The following is an 18,297-nucleotide window of genomic DNA, read 5'->3' as shown; positions in this document are numbered from 1 at the left end:
GTAATCTCACCATGTCATGATCCTTAACACAATCAAAGCTACAAAAAATTTGGGGTGTTTTGTTTTGTTTTGTTTTTGGTCAAATAAGGTAACATTCACAGGTTCTAGGGGCTGGGACGTATATATTTTTAGGGGTGTATTTTTTCAGTTTCCCACAGTAAATATTTATCAAGTTTCCATGTTTCTGTGAAAAAGAGTTGCATACCTCCAAAATAAACGTCCCAGCACCTTTAAAATGTTTGTCAAGGCACAATTACTACTTCAATCAATCAATCAATCAGTAATAACCATCACAAGTGCAATTAGCACATTGTGCATTTAGTGTGCAAGTAGTGCATACAAGTTGGGCTTTGTTCTAAATGTGTAACATTTGTTAATTCACTATATAGGAAATATACCTCCAAAACTACCTTTGAATGTGAGAATGAGGTCAATTTTCCTCTATCAGTGTGGAGTTGTTCAAACTTTTAAATTAAAACCCTTGCCTCTTAGATATAGGATATATAAAAATTTACTTTCAATCCTGGATATTTTCCAACTACTTCTCAAGCACAGTGGAAAAATCTCCTTCTGGGGGACTGAAAAGTAGGCAGTATACAATGGAATAGTTGTTATTCCCATTTATTCATCAACAATGACACTTCCATTAGGCACCTATAGCCTAGGCTATGGAGTCGTTTTCAAGAATGGAAAGTATACATGTAATTCTACTAATTTAAATAAGACTTAAAGCATAAAAAATTCAATTGTTAAATACAGAAAGACAATAATTTATTTTGCAGAGCAGTTAATGAGGAGGTTGCTAATGCTTTCTTGTGATTTTTCTATTTTAATACCAGTAAAACCTGCAAGTTTCCTTCTTCCAATTAAATATGCTGAACTCTCTACATTAATGAGAAATGGCTGGTTAAATGAGTGCTCCGTTTTGAGACTTACATGACATTTGAAGAACATGAAAAACTTCTCAGCATAGGTCACTGATTCCTTCTGAAATACAGTAAAATTCTGCAACCAATTATTGCTATGCTTCATTTATCTTTCTCTCTTTTTTTTTTTTTGTGAGGAAGATTAGCCCTGAGCTAACATCCGATGCCAATCCTCCTCTTTTTGCTGAGGAAGATTGGTCCTGGACTAATATCCATGCCCATCTTCCTCTACTTTATATGGGACGCTGCCACAGCATGGCTTGATAAGCCGTGCGTTGGTCCAGGCCCAGGATCCAAACCTGCCAACCCCGGGCTGCCGAAACGGAGTGAACTAAATCACCACGCCAACAGGCTGGCCCCTTTTTTTCATCTCTTAATACACTTAAATAATGTTCAGGCTGCTATAACAAATTACCATAGACTCCGTAGCTTAAACAACATTTATTTCCCACAGTTCTGGAGGCTGGGAAGATCAAGGTGCTGGCAGATCCAAATGAGATTCTGGTGAGGGCCCTCTTCCTGGTTTGAGGACGCTGTCTCCTTGTGTTCCCACATGGCACAGAGCAGAGAAACAGGAAGATCTCATGTCTCCTCTTATAAGGACTCTAATCCCATTCTGAGGGCTCCACCTTTATGCTCTAATTACTTCCCAAAGGTCCCATCTCCCTGATACCATCACATTGGGGGTTAGGATTTCAAAATATGAACTTTGGGGGACACATTCAGTCCATAGCAGTCAGTTTCCATGTATAAATACATTCTCTTATATTACCAAGTCAAAAGCCAAAGTCAAGCCTCTTTTGGGGCAAAATTTAGAGGTTTTTCAGCATTGTCTCTCAACCCACTCCTGTTCCTACCTTCATTTAGAAGCCAGTGCTCTTATATTTTATATCCCAAACCCTTTAATTTCTTTCTTTTTACAATCTTTTTCCAGGAAAGTATTTTTTGTCATCATTTTATTGCTGAATTTCACCCCTAAAAAACAAGCCAAATTCTTCCACAAAGACTTTTTTTTTTTCAGTATACTAGCTCCTAAAAAGGGGTTTGGCCCTAAAATGGGTTAATTTCACTAGTAATAGATATTTCTTCCTTGCAGGAATGTATGGATTCTCCAGAAAACCAGGCGTTGAATCTGTTGCTGTTTTTGATATTATTATATTTGTTTAGTATTGTGTACTGGTCCAAAGTTTGAACTTCCAATGTCATTAGTACGATATTTATATTTTAGTAATATGTTTTCATTTACTTAACATAAACCAATAGGGTAAAAACAATTCTGATACTTTTTCACACCTTCATTTCTGTAATTCTGTATTCACTTCTAGAACCTATATTGGATAGTTATGAGAAAGTCAAACAAGTTGCTTGTAAATGGCAATTCAAATTAGGGAAAATTGACATTGACTAGATCCATTTATTACATTATACTGATGTGTAATATTTGTGTCATAATATAATAGAATCATAAAATGAAATGATTCCAAAACATATAGATCGCTAAGGCAACATGAAGTTCCAAACCATATTTGTTTTCTTCATCTTAAAATAAAACCACCCTAGCATTTCAACAGCTGTAATTAATGCCAAATATTATGTAGCAAATCATTCTGCCTGCTGTTTCCCTACCCACCTGCAGATTATCCTGTGATCTGTCTTGCTGCTTTGTCAACCTGATGAGTAGTGTTGCCCTCCAGACACCCTGCCCAACTGTTACTAATTTATTTCCAGCATGTCATACTTGACTATTATATGAAATTTAAAAAAAATACTATGAAAATAATCACCTTCCAAGGCTGAGATTATAATCATGCAGATGCTTTGGCTATTTATTGCTAATTCACTAATGATTGCCCTATATCCATTTTTCTTATATTAAGCAAGGACGCTTTTCTTCTCTAGGATTAAAAAATTAATTGTTCTCATGAATGTCCTTCCTGGTATGCTTTAAGAATATATTCTCCAGATAGCTACCTTCTTCTCTGCAAAATCTTCTGGGACCAAGAACAAGAAAAATGTGGCAGGTGCGGTGAGGGCCAATTATAAAACAAATCTGCACTAACTGATGGGTAATCTTCAGTAAAATCACTAGTGACAATACCAGATGCCTGGGGAAAATTGACATTGACCAGATCCGTTTATTGCTGGCGGTGCTTTGATTCATCTGTACCAGGCAGCTGTTGTAAAGGTAAATGGCTTGAACTCCCATTTTGTGCTTTTATGGGTTTGTTTTGTTGCAATAGTCTTAGTATTTTCTTTTTTTCACCCAGGCTTGTAATAGGTCAGATGTTACCATTTTCAAACAGCCTTTCCATCTTTCCTTGTTTCCCAGAGAACCGCATTTGCAAGTAGATTAGTGTTGCATTTGAGTTAATCACATTCTGAATTACTGAGCTGTTTGGATATATTTAATGAATGCACATTTACCTAAAAGGTGGACATTTCAAATTAGGAAAACACGGGAATCTTTACCCTATTTTTCTCCTATTGTTCGATTCTGGTGCAAGTTCTTTTTTATTTAGATAACTGTCTCTCTTATTCGCATTATTTTAGTATATAGGACACAGCCTGGCACGTACTCAGCACAGAGTAATGTCTGTTTAATGTTGACTGAAGGGATATTGGCCTATTTATTTTTAATAGATGCCCAAATCTCAATGCCTTCAAAGTTTAAATCTTTGTCATTGTATTAATACATTCTATGCTTTAGTAATTTGTCAAATCTGTGAGCTTCGTGGCTTATTCAAGGTACATAAAGTTACATAAAGTCACATAGTAACTATATCAAACTTTTAATCATGGTTTTAATTAATCATCTATAATTTTATAATGAAATAACAATCTTCTATGGAGTAAAATTGATGTTACATAGTTTTTGTTGTTGTTGTTGTTGTTGTTGTTTTAATAAAGCAAGAGACTGAATATATTTTACAGTTTGGATGGGAAATCTTTCAAACAAGCCTGGCAGTGCAGGACATTTATTTCTCCCAGTCATTCAGGAGTATGTTGATGGAAGAGTTAAAAAAAAACCTACCTCATTAAATTACGTTGTTAAATAATGTACAAAATATATCTTGAATCAATCTAAATCTTTCCATCCAAACCATCTTTCCATCAAATCTAAGTCACTTTCAATAATCACCTAGACCAAGGATTCTCACACTGTAATAATATGCATATGAAGCACTCTGAGATCTTGTTAAAATACAGATTCTATTTCCCTAAACTTGTAGTGGGCTCCGGGATTCTGCATTTTTAACCAGCTCCCAGGTAATGTGGACCCTGCAGGTTCATGGGTCATACTTTGAATAGCAAAGGACATAGTTTATTTCCACTCCTACCTCTTACCTCCTAGAGTCCGTAGATAGGCGTCTGCTAAAGAGGTCTTTTTTTTAAACATAAACCTCACCCAAGCATCCTCCATTTTAAACTTCATGATGTGTCACTGTTACCCTCACATACCCTAACCATAGTCATTTCAATGCCACAATCAAGTCAGCATCTTCTCACCTACCGTTCAGCAGTTATGCATGGCATCCTCTCTCTCTGGATCATTCTACTTCCCACCTCTGTTAATAACTGGCTCTTTCTTATCCTTCAAGTTACAGCTTAAATTTTACTAATTCAAATGTTATTTCCCCGACCACCTTCGTATAAGTAGGACTACTTCTCACTATTCTCTCATGTACGATTATTTTATAAACATAGTATAAATTCATTTTGTAATTATGTATTCGCTTATTTACCTGATTGTTGACTATAGCCCCCACTAAGTAATAAGTTCCATAAGAACAGAAAGGGTTTCTGTTTTTATAGACTGTTTTATAGACCAGTTTATACATAGGGACACACAATACCTGGCACAAAGGAACATTTAATAATATATTTTAAATAAACAAATATTTATATTTATATTATGATTTTTTAGGTTTTCTTTAAGAATCTATCCACAAATGCAAGCACAAACTTTCTGAAATTATCTTATTTTTACTTTTTTCGTTTTGATTAGAAAACATTCAAATTGAACACTTTGATGCATTTCATTTCACTGCGTTTGTTCAGTCTTATTTGAAGCCATTAATTCCACTCAGTTGATTAAGGAGACATTATCATAATTTCAAGATCAAATCAATTCCATAAGGAAGATTCAGTATGTCCAATGCCTCCAACTAATTTGCAGCAAACAGTTCTGCAAACTGATTTACACTTGATTACTATTCTATGAATGGTCACCATGCAAATTCATAATGTGTGGGTATAGAATGTGACTGCTGTTACCTAAAAAAAAGCTTAGGAATCTATTGGAATTCATGCTTTTGAATGATATTTTATAATTAATAGCTAATATTTATTGAATGCTTACTGTGTCTTTTATTATTACTCCAAAAAGATAACACCAAAATCACACACACAAATGTTACTATAATTTAGGTCAAAACATAGGCCTATCTTGTCCCCATGCCCATCTTCTTAACCACTGCACTTTACTAACTTTTTTAACAGCTGCATTTCTTTCTTTTTTCTTTTTGCCTTTCTCTTCTGCTCTACTTTTCCTCTCTTTTCCTTTTCTCTGATTTTTTTTCTCTCTTCTCTTTTCTGTAACACAATAAACTATGTTTCACGTTGGCAGCAAGAATGGTAATAACTAAAGTGATTTGGAACCTATCATCCATTTTTTTCTTTTGCTAAGGGTTTTAGGATTAACTGGAAAGAATTAATTTTACGTTATTCTCTGCATCAAATGTTGAGACACACTCAAAGTATTCATGAGTCGGTGTTTCTTCATAACAAAAGATTACTAAAAAATATATAAGAATGAAACATCTGCATTCAGGGATAGAGTAGGAGCACAGTTTATTTTCACCATCATGAAAAGGAAAAATATCTGTATGGAATGTCTTCAACAATGTGGTTAAAGTGTTTAAGTTTAGTGTCTTTTTGACATGAAATTGCTCCAGAAATCACTAGTTTGTACACTTCAAAATAACGCCTGCAAAATATACAAAATTCTCCCCGGCTCCTTTTCCCACCACATGGTTTTGAGTTCCTAATTCCATTTATAGAAGGTGAAAATCAATTGCTTTTTATTTTTTTTAAATCAAAGCAATCTTCAGGCTGTAACACTCCCATTATGTTCCTTGAGGAGCCCCCGGCCCCCCTGCACCCCCCAGGGCTATAGACTCTGGCTTAGGGAGAGAGTGCTATTAATTGAGAATGATCAAAAAGTACTGCCTATTTACTCCGGGAAGTCAGAGAACTTGGAAAAAGCTAAAAAGGCTATTCTCCTTTGTATTGATCCTTACATGCAGCACGATCAGAGGTTGCCAGCAGTTTTTCCTTCTCTTGTTTAAAATCAGATGTAATTTACTGTTGACAAACAGCAGTGCAAGATGTGTTCGATTCGAGGTCACTTGTCACCACTCTACACTTTGATCCCGCATTGAATGCCCTAAGAATGTTCAGTTATTTTTAGCTGAATCAGTTTATGCCAGCTATCTATAGGGATTTGCAATTTTGACTATAACTTCATCTAACACCTACCTATGAATAACAAAATTCAGCTACAGCCCAATCAGCAACCCAAGGGAAGAGAAAACATGAGTATGCTGGAAAGGAAAAATTATGTAAGTTCAAGATGGCATAAAAACAAAGGACTGCTCTAAAATTTGCATAACATTAAATCACACAATTATGATTCTCATTTTATAAAAGTAGAAGAAATGAAAGAAGTCTGTTCCTGTATAATCACGCATTCTTTGTACTAAAAAAATAGTCAGCCAACCCAATTAAGGTTAGTGGCTTACTACAAAGTAAGTGTAATATAGATTGGAGGGGCAGAAAAGAATTAAAAATATTCTGAAGTATTGAAAAGGACTTCTCTGCTTTAACAGAATTATTTTGATTATCTACTGCAGCTCATTAAAAATGATTAAAGAAACCCCGTATTCTAGATTTGCATTGGAAGGGACAAAACCAACAGCAACATTACGTACATAATGTCATTCATTATGGGATCCAGAGCAGGGTAGAGAGATGTAAGGTCAGGTATGAATTTAATAGGAGGCTAAAAAGGCTATTATGGCTATTTGTTTATGAAGATAGGAATATAGCTATTTTAAAAAGGTGGTGGCACATTTATAGGTCCCCATGTTTAAAGACAAAACTAAGAAAAGAAAAGGAAAACAAAGAAAAACAACCATGTAGGATGGGCATCCTCTTCATAGAGGGTAGACTTCAGAAGAGGAGAGAGGTAAATAAAGGGGGAATTACTGTGTAATATAATTCATGCTCTGAAATAGATAAGCATGGCGGCTATAAGAGTCATGGAAGAGGAGAGGAGGATCTACCCCAGATAAGAAGGAAAGGCATGGAAGGTTGGTTGGAAAACTCCTGTGTTGAGTCTTGGATGATGATTACGCAGGTGCCACCCACCGGCAAAGGAGGAAAGAGCGCTTAATGCAGAGGGAGGTTCTGTCTTGAGCCCCAGAGGGCGGAAGGAGGCATCTAAAGAACTACAAATGGATCAGTATAAATTACCCAAGGGAAAAGTAGAGACTCTCTGGCAAAAAAAAAAAAAAAAAAAAAGAAAGAAAAAGTAAATAAAGAAAATTAAAGATATAATCTGAGAGCACATAGCATATATCATAGAAAGGAGATTGTGCTTTACCTTAAATGCTAAGAAGAGCCACACAAGACTTTAGTTGGTTAATAATAATAACAGCAGCCTGTATTGAGAGCTTTTTATGTGAACAACACTGTGCTAAGTGTTTTTCATTCATTATCTCATTTGATTCTCACAACATCATGAGGTAGGAGCTATGGTGATTCTTATTTTATAAAGAAGTGAGCGAAGACTTGGAGAGGTTAAGTAATTAATTTGTCAAGGCCACAGAGTTAATAAGTGGTAGGGCCAGGATGAGAAGCTCTTATTCCAGAGACTTCACTCTATTATTCCCCTTAACTGCTTCGCAACTAGTAAAATAACACATCGGATTTGTCTTTTAGAAACATCACTTTGGTGGCTGTATAGATCGTGTGTTAGTGAAGGATAAATTAACGGAGTATCAGAGATAGACACTTAAGGGTTATAGTTATAGTGCAGGTGACAAATAATAAGGACTTGAAACAGAGAAATGACCAGTGTAAGAGATAATGCAGAGGTAGAATTGAGAAAACTACAAAACTGCTACGGACTGAATGTTTGTGTCCTCCCAAAACTCATATGTTGAAGCCCTAACCCCCAATGTGACTGTATTTGAAAATAGTGCCTGTGAGAAAGTGATAAATGTTAAATGAGAATGACAAGAGTGGGGCCCTAATCCAATAAGGCTGGTGCTCTCATAAGAAGAGGAAGAGACACCAGAGCTCTCTCTCTTTACCATGCAAGGATACAGTGAGAAGGCAGCCATCTGCAAGCCAGGAAGTGAGCTCTCATGGGGAACTGAATTGGCCGACACCTTGATCTTTGACTTCCCAGACTTCAGCACTATGATAGAACCAATTTCTGTTCCTTAAGTCCCCCGTCTATGGTATTTTCTTATGGCAGCCTGAGCAGACTATTTTCTAATAACCTTCTAAACATGGAACATGAATAAAAGGAAGGGCCAGTGACTCTCAAGTTTCCAGCTTAGGTATTTCTCATTTCCTCAGTGTGGAACACAGGACAAGTTAAAGATGTGTTAGGAAAGAGGATGAGTTAGTGTTGTTCATGGGGATTTTCTGATTCTGTGCGATAACTTTGGGGAAATGTTCATTAGGTGGTTGATTAATGGGAAGAGAGGGATTTGGGTTGGAAAGATAAATTTGTGTTGTCTGTATATATAATCATCTCCCCATTAGCAATGGTGATGGAAAGAAGTGTGGTAAATTATAAAATAATTCCAAATTTGGTTTAAATAAAAATAACCAAAATCTAGTATAATATAAATTTTATATCATTTAAAATTATGTCTAATATTTTGGAATACCCATTTTTATACCCCTTATCCAAATTGTAGATATAATTACATATTTTAGGGAAAAAAAAAAAACTTACCCGAAATGTTTTACCCATGACAGTCACAATCGTATAATTTTTCAAATAATACATTATTACTGTATCTCTATTAGCTCTCTTTTTGTTTTGCAAATATGAAAACAAAATCTATACATCATCTGTTTTTCACTGAGCAAAATGCCCTCTTTGATTCCTCCATTTCACAGTCGGTACAGACAGTTGGTAATTTAGTTTGTTTTTGTTTTGATTCCGTTTTTTTTTTTTTTTTGGTGAGGAAGATTAGCTCTGAGCTAACATCTGTGCCCCTCTTCCTCTATTTTTTGTATGTGGGATGCTGCTACAGCATGGCTTGATGAGTGGCACGTAGGTCTGTACCAAGGATCCAAAACTTCAAACCCTGGGCCACCGAAGCAGATCACGTGAACTTAACCACTACACCACAGGAGCCAGCCCCCACACATGATAATGTTTTACAAACTGTAACTTCTCCCTCACTATTCCTGTCAGAGAATCACCCTCTCAATGTCATTTCTACCCTCTCAAATAGACCCAGTTCACGGGAATCATTTCGTAGTGTCTCAATAGATGTTAAGCTATTTGTCAACTCTCTCATATTTCTTTCCACCCATTCCTCAGAGTGACCCTCAAACTTTCTGGGAGGCAAGCTCCTAAATCTATCTAGGGGTATATTACAAAACTTTGTTGTTGTTTTGATGAGGAAGGTCAGTTTCAGCCTTGTCCTCAAAGCAAAGTCATGAACTTTGATTATAGTCAGTTCTGAGACTTCTACAGTCCCTTTCTCTGTACTTATTTTTAAAACATTTTAGGAATAATCAGGGCAAGAAAACTTTTAATTCTTTGACTAAAATAAGAACCAGAGAAGAGGTTATGGCTGCATGGTTCCCTGGCAGTGCAGAATTTACACTCCCCTGCAGATAAACAACCAGCAGAAGCTTGCAAGTAAGCAAGCACAACACAGCATGTATCTCATTAGTGCTGGAGAAGAGAATTAACAGGTTTCGGTAAAACGATGCTTGGTTTAGTGTTTACTCAGGGAATATAAATATTTAAGAGCTGGACAGAAGGAAATGAGCCCTCAATGAGAACAGAAAATTATTGATCAGGATGAAAAGACTAAATGAGGAAAGAGTAATGCCAGGCAGTCTAGAGAAGGGAGAGGCCAATTGTGTCAAATGCTGCCCTGAGGCCACATGAGAGAAAAAGTGAAAAGCGCTCATTGGCGTAATTAACAAAGAGGCATGTGGAGGTCTGGGGAAGTATCCGAGAAGTTTAAGGTGCAAAATGAAATGGAGATAAGGAAGCAGAAAGATCAAGTGAAAACTCTTTCAAAGAGCTAGTGGGAAGGAAAGGAAGGCAGTCTTTTCAGTAACTAGAGAAATTCTTTTTTTTTTAAAATCATAGAGAAATATGTTTAAAAGAATCATAGAATAAAACCGTGAGGAGAGAAGTTGAAAATACAGTAGAGCTGAAGATAACTTATGGATGAAATGCTTAGGATGAAAATGCAGTATAGACAAAAATGGCTACCTGAACAAAGCTCATTTGGTTATAACGGTAAGTTCAGAAATCTTAACTTGGAATAAGGTTTAGCTCCTCTTCCAAAGCTTCACCACTAGTTTATCATAAAAACAGGTCTCAGTCCAATTTCTGCCATGCATACCAACATCTATTAAACAAATATTTATTACGTAGCAAATTCAAAACACTTTATTCAACCTGTTCTGTAGGTTACATGAAGTCCCAGCTTTTTGCCTTTTTCCATGCGCCAGCCACGACCAGCATATAAGGTTCACTCAAGACTGTCGTGATGGTATTCCAGAAAAAGTATTCATCCTTTTAGTTGGCATCTGGCAACCAGATAGTCTACCTTACATAACTCAACTCAAGACTGCTTAGGGATGGGGGCTCAGGTGCCATCTTTAAAAATAAAGGTCATAGGACCATTATAGGATCAAGGTTATATACCTTGATCCTATAATGATATGGGATATATCTAAAGTATTTTAGCCAAATCACAATCTTAAATATCCTCACTTTCACCAATGAGATCTTTTTTCTGTTATTGTTGTTGTTGTTGGGGAAGATTGACGCTGAGCTAACATCTGTTACCAATCTTCCTTTTTTTGTATGTGAGCTGCCATCACAGCACGGCCACTGACAAGTGGTGCAGGTCCACGCCTGGGAACCAAACCTGGGCTGCTGAAGCAGGATGTGCCAAACAAGCCATTTATGTCATGGGGCTGGCCCTCACCAATGAGATCTTAAATCTAATGTTGATCATATTTAGAAGACACAAATTTCACAGTTGAAAACCTTTTTCAGATCTTCAATATGATAATTTGCAAAAGGATATGATTGTTCAGAGATTTGGATAAGATCAGAATATAGCCTTTCTGATTGTTCCTACAGTCTTCATTCCTGACTAGAGCAACTGATTGGTTTAATAAAGTTTAAATTAACTAGCACATGTATGTTGCACTGTTGATGCTGAAGTGTTTTCAAGTAGATGACAGATACATGACATATGGACTTGGGCAAAAAAGCAAGGAGTCATCTAAAACAGGTTATCCTCCAGAGAAATATTATCAGGGATGAAACTGGACGGCAAATGATGAGACTCAGGGTTTTCTTAATTATTAGATTTTTTTTTCTCAACTATACTGGACCATAGGTAAATTTCTTTCTGTCAAGGATGGAGCAGCCAAACTTAGAAATATAAACACAGCAAAGTATAACAATCTGCTTGGACTCTGTTTATTCTAAATCCATCTACAGTCTTTCATTTTTCTACTCCAATATCAACGAAAGGCAATTTTTGCTCCTTCAAGCAAGTGAAAATACAAAGAGAGTTTGCTCACAAGACCGAGATGTACATCAACTAAATTTTTTTTTTTTTTTTGCAGGGGAAGATTCACCTTAAGCTAACATCTGTTCCCAATCTTCCTCCTTTTTCTTTCTTCCCCTCCCCAAAAGCCCCAGTACATAGTTGTGTATAGTTGTAAATTCTTCTAGTTCTTCTATGTGAGCTGCTGCCACAGCATGGCTACTGACAGATGAGTGATGTGGTTCCGCACCCGGGAACCGAACCCAGGCTGCTGAGGCAGAGTATGCCAAACTTTAACTGCTAGGCCATCAAGGCTGACTCTCTTCAGTTTTGAGAGAGCTGGCATAAACCGTCCATGCCAACCTTCTAGTGCAGGTGCAGTCAATGCAGACCCAGGTGCAGTCTCAGCTGGGCAGCCAGGTGGCTCTGAGTGAGTCCCAAAGGACAGAATCCCAGGAATGAGCATCATAGTCTGTGAAATGTACCTAAACCAGGCCAACATGTACAGCTCACCTCCTCCCTGAGTGAACAGCGTCAAAGAGGTCTGTGAACTGTTCTTGTTGAACAGGAGGCCAAGAATCAAGTTCAATTTGAGAAACCAATAGAAAATTTAATACGTAGAGGGAGGACAGTAAAAAGCAGCACGGCAAGTAACACAGAGTAGAGAAATTGAGCCAAACAGATTATTGCAATACATTATGGAAAATATAAATACATAAAAACAAAAGTTTATGTTTTTCTCTCTAAACAGAAATGTCTCCACAGCTTATCCATATAATGAAAATGCAAAGAGATGGAGACAAAAGAGTATAAAGTAAAGGCAAGAGAATAACAGCAGCATCTGTGACAAGGACAGAATGTTTTGCATGGCAGAGATTCAATTTAAGCAAATGAGGAAGGAGTCCCTAAAGGCGAAACACTGCCACAGATAGAGCCACTGCACAGCCCTGACACCAAAAAGAATGACAGCCTCATTCAGGCCTGACACTCGGCCCCTCATGACTCAAAGTTTGTAATGTGGCAGAAACAGAGAATAAGAAAAACACGTTTTGGGTACTGCTATATATGCCTTAATTATTTAGTAAATCTGTACACAGTTCATCCATAATGTAATTTTGCTACTGTTCAAGTCTTAATTATTTTTCTTACAATTTAAAAGCATTCAAATCTTTCAGGTACTATTAACTTACACAACTTGGAGGACATATGGATTCAACTGAATATCGAGTCAGATTCAGTGTCCAGGCAGCGTTGTGTATTAATGAAACGCATAGACTCTGAAGTTAGACTGCATGAATTTGAATCCTGGAACTGCCACTTATTAGCTACGTGGCCATAGGCAATCCTCTCTAAGCTCAAATTCTTTGAAGTAAATTTGAAATAATTATAATTTCTATCTCATAAGACTGTTGTGAGTTTTAATACTAGAACACTTCCAAAGGACTTAGGATAGTATCTGAAACGTTGTACACACTAGATACATATTTACAATTGTTATTATAAAACAAGGACTTCATTACGCAACACAGAACTCTAGCATTGCTGCCTCCTTCTTTATTATGTGCTGGTTTTACATACAACAGAAAACAAATCATTTCTGATAGAGCTGAAAGCAATATTCTTTGGGGTACCAAGGTGAGGCTCTGACACCTTTAATTTACCTGTACGACAGCTGAATGACCCCAATCAAAGGGAAAAAAAAACACCCTTCAGTTTCCTTAGTCATTATCAATGCAATACAACTAGGAAAAAAGGAATCCATTTTATGCATGTATAATGGAGCACGAAGTCTAGACATAATTTAGTTGACTAGATGTTAAATGGTTTCACAGGTTGAAAAGCTTTTGTTTTTAACCCCTGCCTATGCTAGAAAGGACCAGCAAGTTTTAATCAAAATCGTTTTATTAGAACACACACACGCACATACACACAGATACACACATGAGCATGAAAAGAAAGAAAAGTATTAACAATGGACCACAGTGCCCTCTACCTTATGGACTATTTTTAAGAACTGTGTGTGATTAACTGGCACAATTGAATCAAATCAAAATATTTTCAATCCAAAGGATTTTAGTACATTGAGATGATGGTAGGACAATTGCGAAACTTCTGAGATTTTATTTTGTTTTTATAACTTGTTTAGACAGGCTTAGAATATTATGTAAATCAGAATAATCAGACTTTCTGGTCACACCTACTTTGAGAATGATCCTATAACAAAAACAACCTGTTTCTTAACTATGTTGCAGTGAGCTAGTACGTGCAAAAGCTAGTACGTGTAGAAGAATAAATCTAAACTACTATAGAAAATGTGAAAAATGTGTGCTCAGAAGAAACTCAGATTCACATTAATTTCACTTTTATTTTATTTTTTTTATTTTTATTTTTTTGGTGAGGAGATCAGCCCTGAGCTAACATCCGCCAATCCTCCTCCTTTTTTTTTTTTTTTTTGCTGAGGAAGACGGCCCTGGGCTAACATCGGTGCCTATCTTCCTCCACTTTATATGGGACGCCGCCACAGCATGGCCCACCAAGCAGTGCGTCGGTGCGCGCCCGGGATCCGAACCAGCGAACCCCGGGCCGCCGCAGCGGAGCGCGCGCACTTAACCGCTTGCGCCACCGGGCCGGCCCCTAATTTCACTTTTATTTTTAACAATAAGTCCTAAACTTTAGCATTTTTGTCAATCACAGAACCAAGCGTGTTTGTATTGTAGTTGAGAGCACACCTAATATTTGTTTACTGTGGTTTTAGCTTAATGCACTGAAGTGCGTTGGGTGATTACAGATTGACTTTCACTAGAAAATTCTTATCAATTATTTCAGTGAACATGTCAAGCACAAAAACTTTCTTTATAGCTTGTCTTCACAATTCGGTATTGAATAGATCAAACTTTACTTCTCTGTCATGTCATCATGGTTTTAAGGTACTTGTGGTATATTTGCTTCAATTTTATTGTTCTGGTAAGAATTGAAGATGAAATTTTCACTCTGCCACTATATGCCTCTTTTTATGAGTTTTAGCCAAACAAGGACATAAATATGTTTAGCAAAAGGAGAAGCTACTTTCTTTATTTGGTTTTAGGTATTTAGCATGTTAACAAATCACATCAAGCATCACAGGGTTGATTGACACCAGAGAATACACAACTACAATCACATGTATCGTCTTCCAAATCTTTTATTGCTCCAAAAAGGGAAAAAAAAAAACAGTTCTTGTTAATGCATCTTTTCCATAGTGAGATTCCTGTGGAAGATGAGACATAGCCTATAAAGTGTGGATAATTTGAATAAAAAACTCTGAATATGGTACTTAAGCTAAATTCCAATAATTATGGTAGCTCTATCTTGGTGTGTGGCTTTCAGAGAACTCTAAACTGAAGGACTGAGAGTCTTTTACTCTGCTCTGAAAGAATTATTTGGCTTCTTTTGAGGAAACAAATGGACTGAATATGAGATTTGCTTTCTTTTCCATATAGGTAAAGTGTGATTGAAAGTAGTCTTCATAAGAATCATATTTTGCATATTATTCTTTATATAATAAATTGTCCTTATTGTTTCACAGAGCTAAACAACCACTGTTTTTTTCTTACTGTAAGTGCTTTGATGTGTTGGGTATTAGAAGATACTGGTGGCTCATTTCTGTTCAGTATGTTCTAATGCAGGCAGAAAGAGATAGCATCCAGCTGGAAAAAAGAAATGGTTCATCCCTTTCTTGTTATTCTCACAGCAATATGCGAGGGGGCTTTTTTTGTTCTTGTTCAACCATGCTTTCTAATTACTGATTTGAATGGTTCTGTAGATTAAAAATAAAGTTCTTAATTGAGTATAAATGAGTTTGGAAAATATCCAACTGGCAAAGCTTTTTTCTGCTAACATTTATTAGAATCAAGATGTTTCCTAATTGAAGAAGCTATAACATCACTATATCTTTTTAAATCTTATATGTTCCTGTCTTATGGGGAAAAGCACTGGGGTTTTATTTTGTGTGGTTTGGGAGTCAAATTAGGATGTACAAATATATTAAAATACCTACAGAACAGATTTTTATTGCATTAACTACTTCATTTCTTGGAGACTCCTGAGAGACTTTGCACCAGCACTGCAACAGCTGCCACAGTTTTTTGGTCTTAAATACATTTAAGACAAATAATCATAATACTTTATGTAACTTGTGTGCACGTTTTAGACAAGTGATAGCATGACTGAGCTATAAGCATCAGATAAAGACCCAACTAGTGTCTCTATAATTATAGATACGCAGGCACCACCTACCCCCACCTTCCCATACAGCCAGGCATAGAACTAATTCTTGTCACTTTCCACACTTCCAGTACTTTCTTGGACTGGGCCCAACTTTCATCAGCTGTGCTAATCATCTGACATTTTTTATTAAAATAGTTTAGCGAATTGTTTCCTTATTAGATATAGTTCATTATTTAGATTATTTAATTTGAATATATGTAATATAAAATAGAAAGTTACATGTATATATATCACAATGTAATATGTAGAGGGAGAAAGATACATTTGCGTAATATTATGTATATACACATATAAGTTATGTGTGTGTATATATATACATATACATTTTATATATATATTAAAATCAGTTATTAAATGTTTGCTACCATAGACTGTAAGATAAGGTTATTTCAGATAAATATAATAAAAGAAAAAATTCCTTTGGATTTTTTGAAATAATCTCTTAAGTAACACTTTACTATAAATTGATTATTAACTTTTTCCTTTCAACTTTTTTTAACCCTTCCCTTCATTGGACACAGGTTTAATGGACCCTGGGTAATGTACCAACTCTGGGTTGGTAATTGGCAGATCTTGGAGAAGAACCCAAGTGTTCTGACTTCCTACATTATTTTGACTACTGCTTTGTGCTGAATATTCCATTATATTTGTCCTTTAATCTTAGTGAGTCCTTACTATGTAAGCAGATACTAATATAAAATATACTTCTAAAATATTTAGAGAGCATTCTTCCGTCACTGGGTCTCAATTATCATACTGGCCTGAGGTCCCTTAAAAAATATATTCACGAAGCTTGTTGTAAAGTCTTACCTTAGAGTGAATTTTGTGATATAGCTAAACAGATATGTCCAGTTTTAAATGATTTGTGGTAGTATCATTAGGCATAATTTTTTCTAAATAGCATAACATTATGGTCATAAAAATGATCTTGTTGGTGATGTAGTCTTTTCAAGTAAGAAAACAAAGTTTCAAAGAAGTGATATTATTTGCCCAAAGTGATATTATTAGCTAATGACTAATAATAGAATTAATGACAGAAATAGAACTAAAGCCCCATTTCTTGAGCACCAAGGTCATGCTTTTCCTGAGGCACTGTAGCCACTGTGCCACATTGCAGGGAAGGTGTAAGGATGTTTACTTGTTTACACAATAACTTATTGAGGGTTCTAGCTCCCATGTGCAAAATATGCTAAGTCATCCCAGGCTCTCAGTGAGATTCATAAGCTTTTTGTGAACTAATTAGATTTTTTTAAACCATCCATTCTTTTGCAGGTACCTATTTTACTCATATCCTAATATTTTATTTTATTTTTCTTGGTGAGGAAGATTGGCCCTGAGCTAACATCTGTGCCATTCTTCCTCTATTTTGTGTGTGGGACTCTGCCACAGCATGGCTTGATGAGGATATGCAGGTGCCCACTTGGGATCCAGGCCCCTGAACCCCGGGCCGCCAAAGCAGAGTGCATGAACTTAACCACTACACAACTGGGGCAGCCCCAACATATTCTGATATTTTTAATACTCACTAGATGAGATCTGAAAATTGGTACACAAGAATGACTCTAAGAAAAGTTAGTTTTTCAGGTAGATGAAATGTCTCAGAAATTGTGCAACTAAATGAATATATGTAAGGGAATTGGTAATATACATGGAAAAAACTTTTCCAATAAGTAGAATAGTCCAAAAATAGAAAGAGTGTTCACTAAGGAGATAATGAGTTCCCTATCTGTGAAAGAGTTCCAGCAGAGGTAGATATACCACTCGTCAGTATTATAAAGTCATAAGTTATCTGAAGTTTTCATTAGATGATTTATAAAGTTCCTTCAGATTCCAAATTTCTCTCTTCACATATATATTTGAGTTTTCAGTTTGCACTTTCCGTGATTATCAACTAAAACCTACAGAAGGCAGACAATTATTTGCTATGTCACTTTGGGTATTTTATCAATTTTGTTTTCATATCTCTTTTATTTTAAAAGAATTTAAAAATAATTTTGGAATTTACATGTCTTTACTTACAAGCATATGTCAATATAAGCAAAAGCAAGACATGAAAGGGTAGTCTATTGGGTTAATTAGTAGGTAATTGTTTACCTTTATTATTTCCCTTTAAATATTACTATATTCAAAATAGTATTGATTTTTAAAACAAACAAAAAAGCTAATCTGCCTATATAGATTATAATTAAATATGCCACGTAAAGCAGACTGATGTATTGTTTGCAAACATTAACATGCAGGTTTGTCTTCCTTTTTTTTTTGCTGAG

The sequence above is a fragment of the Diceros bicornis genome, chromosome 38 (assembly GCF_020826845.1).
Source record: "Diceros bicornis minor isolate mBicDic1 chromosome 38, mDicBic1.mat.cur, whole genome shotgun sequence".
In the NCBI taxonomy this organism is placed as follows: domain Eukaryota; kingdom Metazoa; phylum Chordata; class Mammalia; order Perissodactyla; family Rhinocerotidae; genus Diceros; species Diceros bicornis.
Note: the sequence above shows the minus strand (reverse complement) of the source record.